Raw genomic sequence first — 18686 nt, 5'->3', positions numbered from 1 at the left:
CTTGGATGCAAGCGAGCTACAAGTTGGCTGGTGAAAACCACAGGGTTCAACACCAGAGCAGAGACATAACCTTTTATGATACCGATGGTATCATAAAAATGAAGGGTAGGACATGTAGCAGAATTAAGCATTGCAGCCAGACCCTTAAATTTAGGATAGCATCAGCATTTAATGCTTGGTTAGGTTCTCTAAATGCTGTAGCTTTGCATTTAATCATAGCCTTCTTGGGAAACCTTTACAAGGAGAGGCAAAGTGGCTCTGACACATTTTATTAGCCAGTATTAAATTTATTACACCAGTAAAAGAAGCCAGTCTAAAAGTATATGGATGTACACATGCACCTGCCTAGCTCCTTTCAGTTGAAGCAGGTTTTCCAGCAACACCATGCCAAAGCAATGCCCTACACTGCAAGTGTTGACATTGCAAGGTCAAGAGTTTAAGGAAAAGGATGTCCTCCATGCCAGGCGGTCCTGGAAATTAGGACTGTATCCAAGTGCTTCAGCATAGATGCGGATAAACTTGAAGCAGCTGAGCCTGGAGAAAAGGATCTTCAGATAATTGAGACATAAGTGTGGGCATTTCCTCGGCCATGGGTCTTCTCTGTGGCCATCACCCTACCCTTTGTCCCCTCCTGCTTCAGCCTGCTGCTTGTGAGATGGATATAATACATCTCCCACCCCTAAAATCATTAAGCCTCTTGAGTAACAAGGACATGATAAGCTGAAATAAGTGGATTTGGAAGATGCTAGACTTCATAGGTGCTCGTTTTCCTTCTGCCTGTGAGTTACAGCCCCTGCATGCCCATAAGCTCTTGGGGCAGCGTGGTCACTCCCAGGGAGCAGCATCTCACAGGGAGCTCACTGCAAGCAAGCACCATTCCCACGAGCTGGCGTGCCTGCCACCAAGACTGGCATCCCAGATGGTTTTAAATCCCAAGATAATTTTAAACCCATGATAATTTCTCAGCCCAGAGAACCCACCCACACAGAGCTCCAGCCCAGCAGCTAGGGACCACTCACAAAATGGCAGCAGGCACTCGCTGGAAGCGCAGCCTTTCCAAAAGCAAAACCCATGGCTAAATTGGATGTGGCGGGGTAAACAGCCCCAGCAAATAGCTGGGACTGTGCTCCAGCTGCGGGATGATTTACGAGAAGGCAGGAGCGGGTCTTTTCTTTAGCTAAACAGAGCAGATCTGAACCAGATGTCTAACCTTTATCTCGACTGCTGCGGAGACGGAGGAGCAGACAGGGGAGAGAGAAAGACGTTTGAGTTTCCATTAGCTGCTGCTCCACTGTCTTCCAAAGTCAGCTCATAAAGAAAAATGAATACCATCAGCCAGGAAACTTTGCTTTGGTGAACTATATGTTTTGTTTCAACCTTTGCTGCTATAGCGACTGTGCTGAAATAAAAGTGCAGCCGGCTGTGATGACCTCATTGTATTACTCTATTAAAATCTGATATTATAAAGATATAACCCCAGCAGATGATTGAAGATTTGCACACAGGCATGGCTTTTGCTGTGGTCTCCAGGAAAGCAGGGCTGGGAAGGGCAGGTATAGGGGGAATGAGGGCAGGATGTCAAGGCAGCCACCTTTGGGGATTTTTCCCACCCAGGGAGCAAGTGAGACACATGGGAGAAACACAGGCTCTGTCTTGTGTTCCTGGGGAAGGGGTGACTTTTGGCCACCCGTGATGACAAGGTTTTGGCAAGGCTGAGCCAAGGGGGGACCACACCATGTGGTTTCACAGACTGGTGCAAGCAATAGGGATTTCCAAACTGAGACCCTCCTAGCTCAGTGCCTAGATGGGCAAGAAAATACCCAAGGAATAGCATCCAGCTTGAACCCCCCCGAAAATTAGCTTCCAAACCTGGGGTGAAAGCACTCCAATGTGCTGCTAGGAATCTCAGCTGGGATGCGAGTGTCTCAATTTTAGGATATCCTAGTGGGCAAAGGCCAAATAAGACATCACTCTTGAAAAAAGGTAGAAATTATTTAAGTGTTTATGCAATTAATATATATGGCTTATAAATGGGATCTGCAAGATTATGAGTGGTCAATGAACTGAAGTGGAACTGATAGGCCTGAAAAAAATGTTGCTAGGGTTGAAAGCAGTAGTTTGTTATTTCTAAAATACTTGTCTAGTTTTCCAGCAGTGATTAATTCTGCAGATGGGGTGGTTGTCTTGGAGGTTAATGAAAAAAAATGAGCATTGCATTAGATTGACTGGAATATTGCAGAGGCCATGACACAACCTGCTTTGGAAATAACTGGATGGCTGTGGCAGCTCTTCTACAGCGTACGTGTTTCAGGCTTCCCTACCCAGCTTGCTGCTGCTTCCCTACTCCAGCCCTTAGAGCATCCTTGTATATACTGATGGTTTAACTGCAGTGCATGTAAATCTCAGATGACAGCATTACCACTTACTGTCTAGCAACTAAAAGTTCAAACTAGTGCCATTTGGAAAGGAAAGTTAAATACACTCACTCACTGCTCAAACTTTTTCTCCAGAAATCTGGCAATTTTGTGGCAAGAATGGTTTTCTAACTAAGTAAAAGATTATCAATGGTTTAAAAGAGGCATTTTGCAGGAGGAGGATTAAGTACAGCAAGCCTGACATTTCCCATTAAACCAGAGCGCTGCTGCACTCATGGCATTGTGTTTTGCCCCAGTTCATTTTTTTAAGGCTGCTAGAAACGAGAAATTATTTTGGAAAAGCCAGCGAGCTTGACTGCCCGCTCCTGCCCTGGGTGCTGGGGTCCCCGCAGGGCTCACCAGGTGAAACGCCCAGCTCCCTGGAATCCTGGGCTGGCGGCGCTCAGAGTTATGCAGGGGTGGATTTTGGACAGACCGGCTGACAGTTTGACATACAGCAAAAAGTTGCCAGATCCTGAAGCCGTTTCCAAAATAATTACTCAAAATCCCCACCAACCCCAGTTGTGTTGTAAGAATGCTTCGTTTTCTCCATGCTTTCTCATCCTCCACCCCTTTTCCTTGGGATGCAGACCATGGGCAAAAGCACTGCAGCTCTGTGTCACCCTCGGTGCCATCCCCACGATGGATGCAGGTGGTCCTAGACTTACTGAGTTTAGATATTTTATTTAATGCTCTTTCTCCCCCAGGACGGAAGCAGCCATGGGTGAAAGGCAGAGGAGCACCACCAGGAGCAGCCTGGAAGCTGCACTCCTTCACACTTAAAAGCCTGCGGATACAGAGCAAGTTGTAGCTGTCAATCTGGGACTAAAGGCAGCAAACTGTCCAAAGGAAAACCTAAAAATGCACGTTACTCTGAAAAACTTCAGCACACAAGCCCACAAGGTCTCTGAGAACAGTAACAGCTCGTTATATAGTGGTATAACACAGACTAAGCGCAGCTTGAGAATCTCAGAGCTCATGGTAGCTGCATTAGGTGGTATCTGCATATTGCCCATAATCTTAGGAAATATGTGCTAATTCTCCTAGCAAGGAAAATTTTAATTATCCTCCCAAGGGAGGCTATTTCTTGAAATAGGCCAAGTCAGAGTATCCTCACAATGCAGCCCAGAGCCCCTTTTCACCCACTTCCCAGAAGGACAGGGCGGATTAAAAGCTGGGTTTAGCAGCCAAGTGCAAAAATCTTGTTGCTAGAAAAATATCTGCTGTTTGGAAGAGCTTAATGAGCTCTGATGAACTTGGTATTAAAGCCAGCTTAATCCTGAAAGTGGGAGGCAAGCAAAGAAGTCAGGCATTGTGCCTGCGTGGACTCAGGGATGGGGTTAACCCCAGATTAAAGAGCCTGATTTCAGGTTTACCTCCCATTTTTAGTGCTTTTTCCCCCAATGTGACCAAAGCTGTATCTGACTCATTTTTCTGCCTCCAACATGGGCCAGCCCCAGCTGCTTTGGGAAGGGGTGTGACAATAGGGAAATGGATGGGGGCCCCTTCCACGTTGGGCTTGCAGCACCCTGCAGCTTTGGGAACCAGTGCCCATCACCGGCACATCTCCATTTAACAGCCCAGAAGGTGTTTTTCCCCCAGTTAGGTTCCATTCAATAGCTTTTTAAATCTCTCTAAGGTGTCCCTGGTCACTTTGACCTGCTTCATCCGAAGCCCCCAGTTTGAGACCTTAGTTTTGGCCACAGGCATTTGAGCATCGCTTGATTAGGAAGCAGTGCACTGAAAACGGCACCTCATTTCCACCCCTCTTCTTCTGCTACTGCAACAGGCAGTTGCTGGAATGCCGCCTCCTTTTTTTCTTTCTTTTTTTTAATTTTATTTTTGGGAATAAAAAGGCATTTTTGTTTGTAGTCCGGAGCCAAACTCATTGCAAAAGAGCAGGCTGTACTCTGGTCAGCCCTGTGCATTGTCCCTACAGCTGTGTTCCATCGTAGGGCTGTCTAATGCTGGTGGTCACGTAAAGAAGGGGAGGAGAACATCCCCCTTGCAAATTTTCTTTGATAGCCTGTGCCTGTAAGTAGTAAGCTCAGCTGCCTTCCACAGGGGGTCAAGGATTTACCAAACTAGTGCTGTGCTGATCCCTGGGTGCCCATGTCCCTGGCTTCCCTCCACATAGACATGGGCTCAAATCTTTTCCCAGACAGGTTTCCCTATGCAGGGGCAGCTTCTGACTCGAGGCCTCATCCTGACTTGGTTTGCAACACCTCCCTCACTACCCTGGGGTGCTGCATGCCCCAAAGCTGCACATCCCACTGAGCAACACCAGGCATGTGAGAGGCTGCATGTGATGAGTTTTCCAGCCTCAGCAGCAGCATGGGAGGAGCTGGCACAAGGGGTGGGGGTGGCAGCCATGCCTCCTGGGCACTGCCAAAATCCACTACCTCCAAAGAGCTTTCATCACGCCTTTGCTCCCTTGGCATTTTTCAGCCACACATGGAAATCACCTGGATGTTTGGAAGCTGAGGAGAGCATCTCCTGAACGGCAGGGAGCAGCGTGCACGGCCAGGGCTGGCTTGAGCTGACCATGCCATGCACGGCAGGGAGAGGTCCAACACCTGTTTGCAAGCCCCCAGCCTGCCAGAAACACAAAAGTAGCTACGAAAACTTGGTGCAGCAGCAAATGCTTGAGTCTACCTGCAGTTCTGGTTTACGATGCAGATGCAGACTAGAGAGGATGAGTAGAAAGGATTTGTTTCTGCAGAAAAGGCAGCTCCTAAACTGCTGCCTCCTCCTCCCCAGCCCCAGGTCTGTACGTGTCTGTCTGCACCAGAAATCTCAGGAATTTCCACTGCACTGCTCTCAGGAAATCTCTGCATTTTTCACAGACGTGTCTATGAAGGGACACCGATTGCACAAGATGGTCTGAGTCCTGAGGAAGGGAGAGTCCAGAAAAAAGAAAAAAAAGACAAAAATCCTGAGTAACAACTCTGCTTGGAAAAAGCAGTCAGAAGTTTGAAGTACATCCAGACCACTGCTCTGGAAATCAAGCTGAAAAATCTTGTGACATCAGGCTCTCTCAGGAGGTCGCTGCTATTTCCCAGCTGTAAAGCCCTGGGAATGTTGCTAGCAGCCCATGGTGGACTTTGGAAGAGCTGGAAAGATACTGTCACAGTGCCCAAGGAGCGTTTTGCAGTGATCTTCCCATCGAATGCCATCGCAAGACTCTGGCAGCACAGTATTGGAGAGCACGAAACACAAATAATTCTCCATCAGTCGTTAATTTGCTCTGAAGGTCCAACACCTGGAAGTTGAACATGTGCTGGACTGGACAGAGAAGGAGACAGCATCTTCCAGGCCTCCTTCTGGTCATTTCTTTGCTTCTAAGAGCTCCCAGCACCTGGGGACAACAGGGAATTACGTTTCTTACAAGTGTTTTGAAATAAAACCAGAGCAGGTTTGTATTGCACAGGGATGAGGGTAGCGGGCAGGTCATGCAGATGCAGAGCAAGAGAAGCAGGAGAGAGATGGTCTAGTGGAAAGGGGACTGAGGACGTGTTTTCTTTGCCTTTCTTATGTACATTTTCTGTGTATCACTACATCTGTGCCCAAGGCAATCTCCCTCTCTCCCTCAAAGGAGTGCAACAGGGATATATGTTTCAAGAAAATGCCTTGGCAAGGAAAGCTGGTGACTGTCCTGATCTGAGCACAGGCCACCACACAGCACCCTGCACCACAATTTCACCCACCTTTGGCCTTGGCCGAGAGCCCCAGCAGGAGCTTTTTCTGGGAGATACAACCAGCACTTCTAGACACCTGATTTCAGGCAAGGCATAAGACTGGTTTAAGAAGATAAATATTTGCATTTTTTAAAACGAGCATGCACTTTTTCCAAGAAGCGTTGCTGAAAGTTTATGGAAATGTTGGAAAGCCACTTGCAAATGGATTGAGATGGTTATCCCAAGGGAGATGGTGCAATCCCAAATTTGTCACTGATCATATCCCCTAGGAATAACACCCAACTGCCCCATTTTGGAGACTGGAAACAGGAAAAAAGAAATCTAACATTAAAATGTACAAGAGAAGTTTGTCCAGCCTGCTGAGCAGCTAGAGGATGATGGGTACACCACAGACATGAGCAATAGGATGGAAATGGAGGAGAACATGATCAGCCAAGAAAGCAATAAGTGTGGATCCCAAAGGGCATCCAGCTTTTATGGTGTACATCATATCCCCCTACAAGCCATTACAGCACTGTCTAATCCCTCTGGCTCCTGTGAGATGCTCTGCACCTCCTATGAACCACTGGGACCCCTCATAGCCCACTGGCATCCCTGGGAGTCATGGTGACTTGGCCACCTCAGACCTTGGTGGCCAGGAGGTCCTCCGTAAATGTAAGAAGCTGCCCAACTCCTCCCTGGTTTGATTTTTTTAATTTTTGGTGAGCAGTCTGTGAATGCATGCTTGTTTGCAAAGTTAAAAAGCAGCTTACAGAAGAGTGAGCGCTTTTGCAAACAGCCAGGGCTGTCCCGGCACACCAGAGGTGTTTGCTTCCCCAGTCCCCGCTGCTCACCCTGCTGTCAGCTCACCCACCCATCTCTCCGGCAGCTACCATCACTTCCCTGGGCTGGCGATTTCATGCCACCCTGTTGCCATCATTCTGGCAGGAACTGAGGGGGTTACATCTTGCTCAACAGCCTCCCACAGGCTTTACCTCCTCACAATGGGGTGGGCTTGAGCCAGACCCCAGGGCCCATCACCCTGGCCTCGGGGCAGCCAGCCCTGCTCCCCTCTGCAGGGTGCAGTGATGCTTTTCCCTTGCACTCCTCCATCCAGCAGCCAGGACCGACCCCAAGCTCAGACTCCATCTGACTTCTGCAATCCCTTCCCAGCCCCACCACCAAAACAATCTGCCCCGCGCCTACCCTGGGTGTGATGGCACACGGTAGCCCCACGCTTACCGGGCTGGGGCCAGACCCTGACCGTGGCCGGCATCGGGCTGAGCCACGGCTGAGCATCGTCTCTCTGCCTCCCACGCAGATCCGGGACCCAGTGGCGAGCCACATTAGGTCATCGCTGGGGTGCCGCCAGCCTGACTGAGGAGGGAAGGGAAAGAGAGAAAAGGCAGCACAAGAAAAAGGAGGACTAAAAAGAAAAAAGGAAGGAAATAAAAAAAAGAGAAAAGGACAAAGGAAAATATATATGTTTATTTTAAAAAAAAGAGAAAAGGAAAAAGACAAAAGACAAAAGAAAAAGGAAAAGACTTGAGGCCAAGTCCACACAGGTCTACAGCAACTCACGGAAGGGACAAGGAGTGGGATGGGGACCAGGGTAGGCCACCAAGCCAAGGGAGTCCCTCCTCTGCTGAACACAGTCTACCTGCCAAACCCAGAAATGGGGGGAAAAAATCACATTACCTTCAACGCCTTTTGAGCCCATATGAAGTGCTTCGAGCATTGCATATATTTAATACCTGTACAGGTCTGCCTCTCTGCCCAGGAGAGGGGCAAATGGGCTGGCGGTCGCCTTTGGGATTTCAAGGACCTCTTTGCTAACCGTGAGGCTCCTCGGGGGGAACAATGGCAGCATGCACTCAGAAAATAAGTGATGCAAGTAAATAACCTGCTGTTTGGAAAAGCAAGTGTTTTTTGAAGACCCTGCTTGACCGGTCTCCTCTCTCAGCTGGTTAAGACAGGAGGATGATTTGTGGCCACAAATCCCTCTGTGAGATTTGGAAGAGGTCCCTTGTTGACGTTATGGCTGCTGTCTCTTGCTCTAAGGGCCAGGCTGGTGGGAAAAAAAGGAGAATTTGGTCAACATCCCCAACAACTTTAACACTTGTGCAATCACCATTGTCTGCTCTGGCTCCCACATGACCAGGACCATGTCAGGGAGACAGAGTCCCACGGGAAAGCCTGCAGGGTGGCTTGTCCCCTACCTCTCCACATCACAGCCGGTCCATCCAGTGAAAAATACCGTTACATTTTTCCAGAAAAACTGCACAAAATCTGCAGAAATATGCTTCAGTCACAGATGAACTCTATTACCAAAATCCCACGTACTTTTCATTGCTCTATTTGTGCTCAACAGCTATTCCTCTCATCATCTTGTACAATGGCCATGTTTTGTGCCCCCATTCATGACCTGATTCCACAGATCACCTACAACATGGCCTGATGGAATAAGTATCATTTATTTCAGTACATCACCTGTACCTTGGGTACTCTGGTACTCCTTACCTCACCTTGTGATAAAGCACTGATAAAGCCTCTTAACCATCCTCTGGAAACTGTAAAAGCGTCTACAAGACAGGATTTTATTTGTACTGTCGCTGTGGGAGCCAGCTCAGAAGACACCATTGGGCTGGCTCATCCTCAGCACCAGGCAGAATACGGCGATGAAGGCAGGTTGTACACCCAGACTCAGCAAACTGTGCAAACAATATCGACAATGCCAACATGGGGTGAGTGAGAAAATCCAGCCCTTGCATAGCTATGGCTGTCCCACCTGCGCTGCGATTTTCTGGAAGTGATTTTATTAGCGAGGCAAGGTGGATAAGGAGCCTTTCCTCCCAATGGTGAACCCAGCCCTGCTAATCTCTTGAAAATGTGTGAAAAGCAAGTGAGGTTCAAGCATGTTTTAAGCTGTTTCTCATTAGCGTGGGAATCAGAGGCATGCTGCAGGGAGCTTGGGGTGGAGCAGGGGGGCTGGTTCTCCGTGCATCACCCACAGGGATGCTATCCTACCTTAAAATGGGGTGATGGCTGCACCCAACCCTGGCAGAATGGGGCTTGCCACCCTTCTGCAGTAGCGACCCTTCTCATTGCAGCTTTCTCCCCACGCCCGGGGGTCCAGCAGGGACACCCTGACCTCGTAGCTCATCACCCAGGGCCGGAGGCAAAAATATCAGACTCACAGGCAGCTTGTCATCACCTCCTGAAGCCCCTCCAATGTGCCAGCGCCAGGGCCTGGAAAAGCCAAACCTTGTGTGCGGCAAAGGGTCAGGGCAGGACACCCACAAGAAGAGATGGGAGGGTGGGGACATGGAGAAGGGAGTGGAGCAGAGATGGCTTGGAAGAGCAAAACGGAGGAATGAGAAGCACGATGTGAGTGCATCAGCCAGCTACCGAGGAAGGGAGATGCATGACCCAGCGCATCAGCCTGTTTGTAATCAGCCCAGTGGCGGTAGCAGCCCGGCCGCCCGGGACATGCACAGCGAGCTGGAAATCTGCTGGAAAAGGGCTGCAAGGGAAGTCTTGTGCTGACGCAGAAAAAGATTTGATGACCCCATGCACCTCTTCCAGCCCTAGGTTTTAGAGTGCCAGAACACATTTCGTATAAAAAACATGCTAATCCTCCTAATGATGAGCACCAGGTATCGCAACCCCAGGAAGCATCACATACATTCCTGCACTCATTCCACGCAAGTTTCCTCCTGTGTATTCCCACTCAGAGTGTAAAACCAGTACATTACTCTCTGCATAGGAGCAGAGATTAATTAGATTGCAATTAAATTGCAGCAGGGGAGGTTTTGGTTAGGTATGAGCAGAGGCAGCAGCTTTGCTGCTGTGCACATGGTCCCACATTACACTGTCAGGCTCCATGGATGCAGTCCTTCCTTCCTTGGGACCACGTGTGGCATGTATAGATATATAAGAGAAACCCAGGACTTGTCTGTCTGCTGAGCTGTGTTCATAGACCAGGACCGGGCCTTTTACCAGCTTTCCATATGGGAAATAAGGAGAGAGCCAAACCACGCATTTGGGAGATGCCAAGGGCTGCACTAGCATCTCCTAAACCTTTTGCAGTCTGGAGCAGGATGAAGTCTGAGGGCAGGCACATCCCTCAGGCTCTAGCTGCAGTGAAGGGCAGGGTAAATGCTATCTTTTTTCCTATCATTTTTTAACAACGTTGCTAGGAATCAGAAGGCAGAAACAGTTCAGTAGTTCAAGTTCCAGTGAGTGCAACAGCTCCAGAGACCGAGATCTTCCCATCACCTGCCCTGCTCTGGGGCCAGAAATCCTGCAGGTTTCAGTTCCCAAGCAGCCATATATGTGCAGAGATCAAGTAGTAGGAGTGCCACCTGCTGACACTAGAGATTACATAGCATTGTCTATACATTAATCCCTCCTCTGCTGAGGTCACCTCACCTGTCTCCAAGGCAGAGCTGTCCACTGTGTCCAGCCAGCACTTGCCTTAGGGAAACACTGCTGGTGATGGTGATGGTGATGGTGATGGTGGTCCTCACCCTCCTGGCAGGAGAGGACAACATCAGCTGCTCTGATTTTGGACCCATCTGCAAGGCAAGGGGAGGAAGAACTGTAAAATGGGTTTTATTTTTGGAGGGGAACCACCATGCTGCAAGCACCTCTTGCCAATATGCTCAGTTAGTGGTAGAGCATTTTCAGGGCCTTTTATTTGTAGCTGGTGGCTTTGTATTTTTTTGATACAGAGAGGCGGAGTGACTCTCTGGAGAGGCTCGAGGGCTCACAAGGCAGTGCTGAAACCCTATCAGCATCTCCCCACAGAGTGGGGAGAGCGAACCCTCGTGGGGTGGGAGCAAGAGGAGCAACTCTCTGTTTAAAATGGAAAATGTTTTATGACCCCTTCTTGTAAGGCCAGGTCCTGCTGGAGGCTCACTATGCAAACCCTTACTGCATCCTTACAGCTTTTACAGACTGACTTTTTAGAGGGAAAGGGCAGCAGCAAAGCCCTAGCCCATTTTGATGCCAATCGTGGTCTGGTCCTTGCAGGGCTCTTGGCATCTGGGGAAGCTTTCGGGTGTCAAATGCTGGGAAAGGGATGAGTGCTCGGGAGGGAGGAAACCTCCTCATAGCCCAGATGCAGCTGATGCAGCCCCAGATGGATTCAGACCCCCATAAATCATGAGCAGCAAGACCCTCCCTGTCCAGTACCCCAAGGACACCCAGGAGATGCACCTTTACCAGTGCAGCCCCAAGCTGCTTCTCTTTGAAAAGCAAAAAATACATTAGGTTGGACTCCGAGTGATTCAGATGGCTAGCACTTATTTTATTCAGTTGTCTCGTTTTCCTGGCCACAAGCTGCTTTCAGGAAGCTATTCGCAAAAATTACATACGATCTTTTTTTTAACTCACAGTCTGCTCATACCATCCCAGTCATTAACCAAGCCACTAAACAAGCTTTGACGCAGCCCCACACTGGATGTCCGCTGCAGCTCTACCAGCGTGGCTAATCCTCAGGAAACAGTAAAAATAAGCCAATAACCCATCCAGCACTCTGAGCCCTTGTCTTTGTCATTTTCCAGAAACTCAGGGGTTGCTACCAGCTGATCCAAGGCAGAATTTCTAGTAATTTCCTCCAATTAGTATCTTTTTCCTTTACTTCATTTACACAGCTTTCTGTAGAAAGCTTTACCATACCATGTGGCTTCTCATGTTTTACAGGGACAGCCAAACACCTTCTTGAAACAGCAACTGACTGCCCAGGCTGGGCTTAAAGAAACTGTGCTTTCTAGTAATACCTTAATATGGGAAAAACTTTGAGCTTTATTTTAACTTTGCCCCCTCTGATTTCCTGGTGACTTTGCCATATGAAAAGACACAGCAGAGTCCTTTGCTTGTCCAAAATGCCTCCCCCACCTCCCAGCAGCACGGGGTTGACTGCTGGGCTGAAAATGTGTCCTCAAAAGCTTTGTTATTTGGCTGTTTTCCCTGTCATTTTTCACAAGAAACGTCCAGGCGATATTTTGCAGCAAATAAAACCAGGCGTGAGAGCCCGACTTTCCTGGCAGCCACTCGGGGCGTGAAGCTGGCACGTAACTGCATGCTGCTGTGCTGTGCTGGAAAAAATGTCCCTGTCCCACTTGTGAACCAATTCAAAGCTGAAAACCTTTATCCTCCCTCTCCTAATCCTCTGGACAGGAGAAAACAATTTTTTCTATAAAACCACTTAAAAGCAAAAAATTAGTGAAAGCCTAAATATCCCACTTACTTCTCACAGGGGCAGGAAAAAAATCCAAAACCCGGGGAGAGGGGTGCAATGCCAAACTGGCTGGCAGCAAGGTATCTGAGCTCCTTCCTCACCACAGACACAGATAAGAAGCAGGTAAAGCCCAGCACACAGCACACAGGGAATTATTACCAAGGCCAGGCTCATGGGTCAAGGAGCCAAAGACATTCCTGCTTGCTTTCTTAATTTTTAAAAAAGTTCCAACTTGCAGAAAAATACCCTTTCTGGACGATTCATCCCCTTTGCTGGGCTCAGCAAATGCACAGTTCAAGCCACCCCACTGAGAGCCTTTTTGCAAGGGCGCACGGGGAGAGATGGGCTTATTTATCCCTACAGTGTGAACACTTGACCACAGGCTGACTCTGATATGTCCCAAGGAGGGAGAAAAAAGCAGAGAGCTGGCACGTGGGCAAAAGGCAACAAACCAAATGTGGTTGGAAAGTGGAGAGATCTGCATCCCTTGGAGAAGCCAGGTTTCCTACAGCTTGCACCAGCAGCAGGGAGATGTGGGTTCTTCAGGAAAAAGCATCTACAATAATGTGCTGTGCTGAGTGATGGTGGGGGGACTTCAGAAGGCATGCCTGGAAACCATCACCATAGGTCTAAATATGCAGCTCCATTCCCACCATTACAAAAGATCCTGTATCATACTGCTGAAAAACTGTGTTTGCATTCTCTGTTTTTTGGGATAGACTTAAGCTTGCTAAGCCCAGCTTTAATGTTATCAGGTGTGTAACAGAGCACAACAGTCCTGCAAAGTTCTTTAAAATTCATTAAAATCCTCAGAGGAGAAGGAGCCATGTGGGTGCTGCTCAGTTCCATATTCGCTGGGCACCTACTAAGCCAGGGCTGACAAGTGTCACTAAAACACATCAGGCTTTGACCCAAAATCCCATGTGAGGGCAGAAGTCTCTCTCCTGACTCCTCTTTTTATCATCCCACTTTCACGTACATCCAGCAGTTACCCCTTCATCTTCACTTACACTATCATCAAACAGCAGCAATGATAAAAAGTTATTTCCACAGGCAAGAGCCTGATGTTATTTTGGCAAGGGGAAAATCACTAGGGTAAAAAACAAGGACCTGAGAAGTGGTGTGGGTTGCTGAAGAGGTTGGCTGGAGCAGGCTGTGTGTGCTGCCAGAGCAGGGTGGGCACGGGCACGACGCTGGGGCTCCCTGTGCTGCCACAGGGAACAGCAATGTGGCACGGAGCACCCACTCACTGTTACAGAAAAGTCCTCGAACAAAGGTTCCTCAGGAACAGCTCTGTTATGGGATGGAATTACTACAGGGAATAAGTGGGCCATTAAAAAAAATTAAATTAAATAGATGTCAGCTTGTTAGATGCTTTGGAGAGTTCACTCATACATGCACCCTGCACCCAGCCCACACACACTGCCCTGGCGATGCTGGAGCTTGCTCAGTGGTCCACATCCCTCCACTGGGATTTGGGACCTCCAAAGGCAGGGTACATTCCCCTCGGGCACACAAACAATGGGGAAATGTGTGCTGGTTGGCCAGGCAGATCACCAAGAAGCCATCCCGCTGTTTGCTGTGTATTTTTGTTGGTGAAAGAAGTAGCTGGTCCCCATCCTGGTATGGATCTGGAGATGAGCCAGGGAACGAAGTTTGCATAGGAAAAGATTCAATTATTTAATTTAGTTCTTGAATATTCTGAAAATGAACATGGGCTGCCAAATCAAACAGAATTAAAACACTAGCACAAACAGGAGGGAAAAAGTTAGGTGAACTTTTTGATTTATACGCTGGCTGAAAGCCTCTCCCTAGAGTTGCCTTTCATTTAAGGCTTTTAACAGTTTGTCTCACCAAGTGAAGACAATAACGATAGTGCTTACGTGTTGGGATTTTTGTGTTTCCCTTTCCCTTCCTGCTGGCACAGGACACCACAACCCTTGCTCACGCTGGTGGTGAAGGATCAGTCTCTCATGCTCAGAGAAGGGACAAAAAGAGAAGGAAAGGAGCAAAAAGCAAGATTTCTAAGACTGATCTAAGCACACGGCATCTCCTCCACGTGGCTCTGTACCCCAGCTTAGACCCACACAGGCAGCCTCTGTGGTCTTGGCAGAAGAGGATGCTCTTCTCTCCTCGTCTGTCATGAGGCTTTTGGACAGGTGCAAAAATCCCTGCCTCGTGATTTGCCACCCTCCACCATCCTGGTGCAGTGCAGCAATGTCCAATCCTGGTTTTAAAGCACTAGTACCTTATGTACTAGCTGCTTTTATAGCACCTTATGGTTCAACTGCATTTTTCACTTCTTTTGCTTTTGAGATTAATGATTTTAAGTAGTTTATTTTCCTGGTACGAAATATTCACCACAAAAAAAATCCCCCAAAGAAAACCAATTCTTCCATTTATATATTTACTTTTTGGCCAGATACTTCTAGCCTTGCAAAATAACAGTTTCAGACAACTTGGGTGGGGACTCTTTGCTGTTGTGGCTTTGTGCAGCCCCGACCACGCACAGGGACATCCTGCCTGGTGGCTGGCAGGGCCACAAGACCTACCTCTATCAACGGGATGGAATAGCTGACGTGGCTTGATCATGGTGAGGACCAGGCAATATCAAGACAACTACATAACTCCTTCAAATGAATGACAGCCAAGTAGATACCAAAAGGGAAAACCAAAGTGTAGGAGGTGGATGGTGAGAGGCACGATCTGCCTCTGTCTGAAGCAGGAGCATGGTGCTGCCGATAGTGCAATGAGCATCTAAGCAAGATAAGAAACCTTCCCCCAGTTCAGCCTCCACAGTCTAAGGGACTGGTAGCAGAGAGTAAGCTGTCCAGGGAGGCAAGGCATGAGCTAGGAGTGGGGTGACATGGATTTTCTGGGTCCCTATTCAGGACCAGCTTGCTGGACTAAGACGCTTTGCCCCTCACCAGCCTGTGTTGCCTTTTCTTTCAGCAAAACCAGGGAGCTTTCTGCAGCATTTGCTGTGGCTTGAGCTGAGCTCAGCTGCAGCCAAGCCACTAGAAGAAGGAAAAGTGTGACCTGGTTTAATGTGAAAGTCCCACGACAGTGTTTTTAGAAGCCTTCCACCAGTTTGTAGGAAAACATGAAGAAAAGGCAGAGAGGAGTGACAGCAGGTCCTGGGCCGGTGCCAAGGACTGCTAGCATGCACCACACGTTCCTCCAGCCATCTCCAAAAGGACTCTGGAAGAGCTCAGGGGAGCCATCGGGGTGGTATGTGCAAGTGAGGACACGCTTGTCTTAAGGCCTTGGCATTCCCCAGCATCCCTCTCAGGGCACAGAAAGGACAACAGCTCTGCTTCTCCCAGGCTAACATAACCTCTGTGTGTGCATCACTAGGGAGAAAAGACAGCAGGGCATTTTTAAAATTTTTTTATTTTGCAGCTGGGCTAAGTCCACCATAAGGGTGCAACCACCGACATAGACTGCAAGTTTTTGGAGCAGGACTGTCTCTTTGTCCTGCAAGTGGGTTTCTGCACCGGCTTTGGGGTGCTCCAGTACTGTCCACCAAACAGCAACTTCCCATTTCCCTTTTGGGACAGAAAAGGAAACCACATATGGTGAGTGAAATTATACCCAAGGCCAAAACCAGCCTCATTAACAGAAGCACAAAGAAGAAAACAGCTTCACTGACAGCTTTGAGACGTGCCTTTGCTAATTACTGTAAGGGAGAGTGACTATTGCCAGTGCCTCTAGCAGGCACTGCTGTTTCTGAAAAGAGTGTAAATAAGCGCTGTATTTTTAAAATATATATAAACAGTGTCTCGGTCAGCTATCTCTAGAGTCAAAGTAATGCAGAAGCGAGGTATCTACTTTGTTGTCGCCATCATTTCATTATTGCTACTGAAGTCTCCCAAGCCTGCACCGTGCTAGACACCAGCTGGAGTTCCCGCACTAGCAGTTCCTGTTGGACCCAATTCACAGAGTTTGTTGACCAAGCGGCTCTGAGATAGCACCCAGCTGACCTGGGCAGCTTAAGAATAACAGACATTTCCCCGAGCCTGCATGGCCTGGCTGCAACAGTCCTTTAACAACCGCCCATCTGCATCTTTAGGGGCTCCCACCCTCCGGCAACGGGCCAACTGGGACTGGTGGATCAGGGCAGAGGTTTCTGGGCCAGCCCAGGAGAAAGGTTGCAAACACCCTTTGCATTTGCCCTTTGCTCTTGCTGCTACTTCTGACCAGTACTGGGAAAGTGCTGGATGGTTCTTGGCCTGCTGAAGAGAAACAGCTTTAGCCTGAATTTTGCCCAAGGTTGCTCATTTTCATCTGCAGCCTGATGTGCAAAAAGCTCTCCTATTTCAGATGAGATTCTTCATCATTTTCTTCAGCCCCTGAACCTCTCACACGATTGCATTGGCACCGAAGCCAGAAAAGTTTAGTCATGGCCTATGTCCCTCCTGTGCCAAGGAGGACAGAAATGAAAACAACCACGTTTGAAGCCAGTTGATGGACTGAATCCCAGCCCAGAGTTAACAAGCTAGACAGACATTCACCCTAGGAATTTATCCCAGGCAAGAAAGCATTAGCCACACGGCTACCTTCTCAGTTAAATAAAAGGAACCTCTGACTCCAAAAAACTTAAGCTTTCAGGCTAATGAGCGAATAGGAAAAACCCACAAGGTGAGGAGTTTGAAAAGAAGTTTGTGTTATCAGGTATTGCCCAAGCACACAAGATCTGAGCCCTGCCTCAAGGAAATGGAAATGATCCTCCCTCCCCGCAGCAGCCAATGCTGGAGACCTCGTCTCCCTCTGCTCTCCCGCCCCAGTCTTGCCACCACCCCTCAGGAAGCTATGCTTCCATCTCTGGCTGCAGCCTTCCAAAAAAATTGAGTCAAACCTCAGGAAAATCATGATGTTACCTTAAAATGAGGGGGTTTTAAAGAAAAACTGGCGTCATCTTTGTTTTACTGATTCCCATGGTTTTTAGGGGTTTCATACTGAAGCTTACCTGTGAATCCTTCCCCAGGAGGACTGGAGGCTCCCCACGAGCTGGAATTTCAGGGCAGACTCCAGACCTGTGGAGCTGTATATTAAAAGTGGGCAGCTCTACAATCCTAATGACCGCTACAGCTTTCACTCTTATTTTTCCTATTTCTGAAAGAAAAAATAAAGCAAAAGAAAAAACCCATTAAATGTTCCCTTGTTTTTAAAGCAGAAATTCCTAATTTGACTGCTGACACCATCTGAACCAGTCTCTGCTGCAGTTAGTGCTCAGAGGGTGCTGAAGTAAAGTCTACCATGGAGCAAGGGCAGACGAAATTCAGGCCTCCCAACACTAAAACTCACTTTTCCACCCTCCAGCTCCATGCCCAGCTTGGCAGGGTCATGGTGCTGGAAGACGCAGCTGCAAATGTCCATTGCATGAATCGGGACTAGACTTTGCCCCTTTTTTCTGCTGAAGAACCATGCTGACTTTGTATAATGTGTGTATATGTATCTACACCTAGAGACATATAACGTGTTAAATCTAACTTCAGTAATCAGGGTTGGATGTGCATGAATGACTCCACTGATTTTTTTCTGGAGCAAATATCCCTGTTCCTGATCCCTGATCTTAAAATAAGTGGAACAATAACACGAAAGCAGCTGCATGCTCCCTATTGATCCTGACATCCCTGCTGCTGCTGCTTCTCTGCACCCTGCTAGCAGCAGCCCAATCTGAATTAGATCTGTATCTCTTCTGATTTGCTTGTATTTTGCTCACACATTCAGGAGAGGAGTAAATGAGGACTGGACACTGTGCAAGAGACCAATGAAGCTCGGTGTCTTGCTAACTAGCTCTGGTTTAGTTGCACAGCCATGCCTGACAACCCAGTGGGAACATCTGCGTGGAAGCGTGATGTGTTAGCTTTGGCTGTGCTGGTGCCAGATTTGGTTCTGAAACTAAGCTATGGAAGGAAGCTGTGGCCTGGATGCAATTTTCATCAATTCTGTAGAAAAACTGATTTCTGCAGACCTTCTCTGAAGGTCTTGAAGATCTCCACTGAGCCATATGGAGGGTCAGACTCTAACAGATGTAAGAGGTGGCTGATACAAAACAGGCCACAGCAGGGCTGAGAGCTGGGGTGACAAACACATACGAAATAGCAAGCTGAGCTAGACTGCAGGGGCAACCAGTGAAACTCCACACGATGCATCACAAAACAGATGAGTTTTGCCAAAGGGCTCCAGAAAGCCGAGACAACAGGTCCACAGATACTGTTAAGGAGCTTTTGGGAAGAAAATGCGTGGGAGAGAGAAAATTCTGGAGAGATGAGGGGCTGGGCAAATTCATAATGGGGGAATGAATGTGGAGGGAAGTTAACTACAAAATAAGAGCTGCATTGGTGA

The sequence above is a fragment of the Buteo buteo genome, chromosome 5 (genome assembly GCF_964188355.1).
Source record: "Buteo buteo chromosome 5, bButBut1.hap1.1, whole genome shotgun sequence".
Classification (NCBI taxonomy): Eukaryota; Metazoa; Chordata; class Aves; order Accipitriformes; family Accipitridae; genus Buteo; species Buteo buteo.
Note: the sequence above shows the minus strand (reverse complement) of the source record.